Here is a 6,000-nt window from a genome sequence, read left to right on the forward strand (position 1 = left end):
AGCTTCTATGTCTGGGCCCTATTAGTCGCTTCGTCTCCCGCCAGACAACAGACATGAAAATCTCTTTAAGTCCACCCAGCCTCCAGCATCTACATGACAGACTCTCTCTCTTTTTTTTTCCCTTCTGCGCTCTCACCCAACCTGGCAACCAAGGCAGAGCCCGTCGTTATTCACGGGGTCGCTTTTTAAAAAGGAAAATAGCTGCCGACTCCCGAGGCGGAACCGAGTTCTCCCTCCTCACCCCAACCCAGCACCGACACTTCTGAGATAAAAAAAAAGAAAAAAAGTTCGCCGATCGGGGAGGCGGAAGGCTGCATGTGTGTGTGTGTCTGTGTGTGAGTGCGTGCGCGCGCACACGTGTGTGTGATATTGACCAGAAAAAAAAGGAGAGATGGCAGAAAAGATGGATGAAGCCTGGTGACATACAACCTGACACCTCTACAAAAGCAAACATCGACCACCCTCCTCAACAAAAGCCAGAGGGACAGAATGATGTTGCCGTTTTCCTCCTGGAGACATTTTTTTTTTTCTTTTCTAAAACCAGCTGCTGCCAATTCAGGTGGATTTTTTTTATTATTTATTTTTTTAACATCGTAAATGTGGCAACAAGCATTCTTCTCTTTGATGTCCTATAGACTGGCGTGCGTTAATGTCCAGCACATTGTGTGCTGATAGAATACAGTAAGAGACAAAAGCCTCTGACCTTGTGCGGCTTGGAGAGTGTGATAGCTGCATGGTTATAAGACAGATCGATATTCTGCTTTTAGCCGCGCACGGCCCTGTGTTAAAAGCAACCGCATCCCATTGTGGTAGTTTATTTCACAATGACATGCCAAACACGGTAAGCACAATGCAACTCAAGTCGGATCATTTAAATGTGATCCAAGTTAGGATATTTAGATCACAATGAGAAGGAGCCGAGCTGTGACCACATCACTGACTTAGATTTTTCATTTAAATTCAAATTTTAGCTTCTTGGTAGCAACAAAGCTCAACTTTTTGAACCTCTTTCTTTCTCAGAAGTGTGAGGTGACAATGCAAGATTTCATTTTTTATTGAAAGATAAAATCTGTGACTCTGACTTGCTCCTAAAACAAGGATTTCTGATTTGACTAAGACTGCGGCTCTGGGACTTGAGTCCAAGGAACAATCTTTATCTCGCGTAATCAGGAGCGAAAGTGAGCTGCTAAGTGTTGATTATCTGACTAGATGATTAATGTTTCCCTATTTAAGTCACTGTAGGGTATACTAATGACTGGTTGTCACGGAAACAATATGCAAGTATGGGTTTTCCGTAATGTTTCTTGACGGTTTCTCCCTGTTCTCCAAAAATAAAACCAGGATTAACTGATTTTAAGTTAATCTATAATTTTTCTTTGAAGGTAAATAAATATGAATGTTTTTAGTGGTTTCAACGACATATTGTATTAATTTTTGCACATAATTTAGAGAAGTTATTTAAATATCCAGAATTAAAAAAATCTAAAGGGTTTATTGGCAAATTTAGGCTAAAGAAAAAAAAAGTGTTCAGCAGCAGTTCAGTGTTTTAGCTTGACTAAGTGTTATAAATCCAATTTTAGAATGTCTTTAAAAGACTTGAGACTTGACTTGCACTTCTCTCTCAAAGACTTAAGAACTTGTGAACATCTATTTTATGAGCTGATGAAAACAAATGACTAAAACTCCTAATAACTTCACCCAAAAGGACACACATAGTTTCTGTACGTCACCAACTGAATTCTATTGTGTTCTCTTTTTTTTAACAGTCTTGAAACTATATTTAAAATATCAACGTTACGTGATCATTGTTATTCACTCGAGGCTAAATGCCATGAATGAATAAAACTCCCTGCCCTAAACTGATCTGCAATAAAACACTTCATCCTTTGAGACACATAAGTATACCGGAATGAGGATTCAGTGCACGCCTTCAGGCTGTTTAGAAACTCTTTAAGACTGAAGTTAATACACAGAAGGAAAGAAACAAAACAAAAAATAACCTCATATAAAATCAGAGTGAAAAAAAACAACAACCATGAATTTAGGAAATCAAATCTGCTAGGTGTGGGTTATGTGGTTCTTAGCAGAATTAGCTATGCCCTTTTAATGTTTCACATTTTGTCACATTACAACCATAAACTTCAATACATTTAATTGGGGTTTTAAGTGACAGACTAGAGGACAAAATATGACTTCTGGATACAGTTAAAGACTCAGGGATGATTAAATCTGTTTACAGCCTACAAGCAAAACGTATAGCAACATATACGAGAAAGGAGTGGCATGAATGAGGCCATAAAAAGTTATGTTTATGGTTTTCCAGAAGAAACCGCACTTAACTTAGGGAGGGTTAAAACAAATGGATGGCATATTTACATTTTTGTTTTTATAAGCAAAAGAATTTCAAAACCACCTTATTTCTTTCACTTCACAATGATGCAGTAAATTCTTACGGAAATACAACAATGTCTCTGACTTTAATGTGAAAAAGTTAATGGCATTTCTTTTAAAAAGCAAAATATGCAAACCATGAAACAAAACCAGCATTCCACGTCAGGTTTTGGTGGCAGAAGGATAGAAGGTTTCTGGTTTGAATTTTGGCCAGGACCTTGACTGTACAAACCTATCAACATTCAAAATTACATCTAAAAACACACAACAACTTTTCTCTCCTCTATTTATGACTGTTTGGTTTATTTGGTGTTCTGTTTCTAATTGTACTTGATTCTTGTGTTTAGGAAAGCTATACATATTAAATGTATTATTATTATTATTATTATTATTATTATTATTATTATTATTATTATTAGCTGGAATACCAGGTAACTATTGTTTTTGGCAGTGCAGCACCAGGTGTGGTACAAGCTGACAGTACCAGCAGTGGGAAATTTTGGGTCTCAATAAAGCCAAATATTTTTTAGGTGAAAGACAAAAGGTAGGTGACTTTAAAGTCTTTTTTTTTTACCTTTTCTTTTTTTATCTGCACTGCGGCTGGCAGGCAAAAAGTGCTTCAGCGTTGACTGGAAGAAACCGTGATTTAGATTTCCAATTTTAAATCCTTTTTAACAGCCTCATAACTTTGACAGAACTGACTAATTTATTGTATAGTTTGGCTGCCAGATGTCTTATGTTTTCTTTCTAGCATATAAAAGTCAGTTTTCATTTCTATTCTTTGCTCTGAAATTACATGAATCTGTCAATGTATTGTGCAGCTAAAATACTTCTTTTGCAAGATGCCTTTGCAGGTAAAATGTTCTATAGTTGAACTCATGTTAACTGAATAGACGTCAAACAAGTTATCTGATATTTGATGCGGGATTTTTAAAGAAACGCAGAGATTTAAGGAAGGAATTTTAACATTTTGGAGCTGACCCAGTTGGATTCTTTACTTGAACCTGATTAGGGTGATGGCAAAGAGGCCTTCCGGCCTCCTAAAGCTGATCACCAAAGCTGAGATCATTAATATACTATTTAAAACATGAGTACAAGCTATTCAGAAAAGGTTTGACTAGTGTAGCATTTTCAATTAAGTATTAAAGAGGATAAAAATGATTGTTCAATATGCCATTCTCAATACAATATAAACAGTTTTTTTTAATTTAAGCTCCTTTTGCAACTTTTTTCCTTATCTAATTTCCTTTCAGATACAAACCTCTTTGTTGAATAAATCAAAATCCACCAGAAGTGTGCATAATTTCTGACTTAACTGTACATCCTCAGAACAAATTATCATGAAGATAATTTGATTTTAAAAAATGCAGCAACTTACTTTTGTCCTTGATTACTGTAGCTGTTGTCGTAAGACTCATACCCTTGGTCATCGTAAGCGGTTCCGTAGCCGTCGTCATAATCCTGAGGTAACAGAAACAATATTGACTTAGTTAGAAGAAGAAGAAAACAGCAACCTCGATTTGAAAAGAAGCTCAAATCTCCATCTGAGTGAAAAGAAGTGACAGCAGTGGTACATGTACAGCTGTGTCACTTTGCATCTAATTCTACTTTTAATGTAACGCTGACATATCTTAGGATTCTGCCTTCAATTAAAATTATGGCTAATAAATAATTTAATTGCATTTTTAATATATTTATAGAAACTAATATCTATAAAAAATATTATTGCAAAAATATTAATAATAATTCTTGGTTTTCACTCCCCACCACCCCCCACAAACCAGTTATTCAAAATCTGAAAATTGTGCAGAGCACTAAAGTTCACCCCCCTTCATTAATAAACAGAGTCTGTTTGTGTGCGACTTAATCTCATTATAAGCCCAGCTGTTCTGTGAAGGTGTTGGAGGCTTTTTGGAGAACACTTGTGAACAAAACGCATCATGAAGCAATGCAGCAGACAGGTCAGGGGTAAAGTTGTGGAGAATCTGAAGGCAAGGGTTATGTGTGTGAAACAACGTGACACACGCAGGAGAAGGCGCTCTGCTCTAAAATTCTACTTTTGCTCTGAATATTTGGTATACGGTGGAAATGTAACTGAACAACGCCACCACCATGGTGAAACACGGCGGTGGTAACATCATGCTGTGGGGATGCTTTTTTTATTTCTTCACCAGGGGTTTTACATTGTTAGATTGTTAGAGCTAACTACCTGGAAATCAGGGAAGAATGAGTCTGAATCTGACCTGGGCTACAATAGAATGGATAAAGTACCGTAATGGATAAATAAAATATCTTTGCTCATTAGCAACCCGTGTCCAAATTTTTCACAACAGTCTGAATTCCGATCTTCTCACCCCCCAAAAAACTCACTGTGATCATTTTCAAAGTGTCTGAACAGTCATGTAAAATGTTATTCAACTTTTATGTTGTTGACGTGAGACATACATCATGACAGAAAAAGGCAGACAGGAAGTGAACGTTGACTAAAATAAAATCATAACTACGACATTATGAATGTAGTCAGTTTCACAGACGTGTATCACATCACAATCCCACCACTCATGGCTCTGATTTTAGCAAGAAGTTGGAATTGAGAAGCTGCTGTGTCAACGTGGTCTAATAGAGAATCATTGGGAAGAGTTGTTGATTGAAAGGCTGTTCTACAAAGTATTGACTAGGGCTTAAACGATTCCCCGAGTGATTCGATTATTAAAATTCCTTGAGGAAAATTTCTCTGCCTCGAAGCTTCATTAAAGTATGTTTTTATTATGTAGCGAACCATGTTCCGTATGGATCATTATTTGTGGAGGGCAGTGCTCTTACTTCTGCCTATCAGTTGTTGTGAAGTGCTAGCAGCATGGTTGGCTCATGGTTTTACAGTCACCCTCATCCCTTTGCACTCCAACAAGAAGAGCATCAAAGTAAGTCAGCCATGCGCCCGCCGTAATTTGGGATAAATGGGACTTATGTTCCACAAAAAGACGTCGACCCCTAGTGACACATTTCTCATACCCCACCCTGCTCTCATTTCTAGGCTAATTCCATCTGCCCCTTATTTGTATCCTCAAAGCAAATATCTATAAGATTTATTGAGAAGGAGAAACTGTTCATCACTCACTTATTACAAAGGTTCTAATTCCTGATTAGAAACATGCACTTGGCAAATGAAGGCATTTGAATCCAGTCTTTTATCTTTAATCCTCTAAAAATGGAGTGTGTGGAACCCGGATGTAGTGTAACTTGGTTCAACAGTTGCTCAGATATTGTTTTTTAAATTGGAGAGGAAGATGGCCTCTTCATGTAGTCTGTTATCTAGAAACCAGCATAAACGACTTGGCAGTCGTACTGGGTAGTTTGCTTTCGGAAGTCACGAGATGATTTATTTATGTCTTTTTTTTTGCTTTTTATTTTTTATTTTTGCTTTTGCAATGTAAATAATTGTAATTCTGAATCTGTTCCTCAAAAGAAAACAAGAACTGATAAGATGATGCCGTATAACAATATCAATGTCAACAAGTTGTGTTAATGAAGCTTGTTCTCACTAGAGAATGAGTTTGTTCAATCAAGCTAACATTCACCTTTTACATGCCAAGTAGTTTGTTAAAGCTA

General features: G+C 36.9%; 1 long non-coding RNA gene across 2 annotated transcripts in view; it reads right to left on the reverse strand.

Moving 5' to 3' along the window:
* Positions 1 to 5,640, reverse strand: part of LOC106962089 (uncharacterized) — a 30,069-nt gene extending 24,429 nt beyond the window's left edge. For both annotated transcript variants that reach the window (XR_001427898.1, XR_001427897.1), the window contains exons 1-2: positions 5,510 to 5,640; positions 3,770 to 3,852 (exon numbers count right to left, since the gene is read on the reverse strand). This is a non-coding gene — a long non-coding RNA (uncharacterized LOC106962089). The remainder of the gene's footprint in view (positions 1 to 3,769; positions 3,853 to 5,509) is intronic.
* Between the last annotated feature and the right edge of the window lie 360 nt (positions 5,641 to 6,000).

Source organism: Poecilia latipinna, unplaced genomic scaffold (assembly GCF_001443285.1).
Source record: "Poecilia latipinna isolate Pla-1442-1.1 unplaced genomic scaffold, P_latipinna-1.0 Scaffold1369, whole genome shotgun sequence".
Lineage (NCBI taxonomy): Eukaryota > Metazoa > Chordata > Actinopteri > Cyprinodontiformes > Poeciliidae > Poecilia > Poecilia latipinna.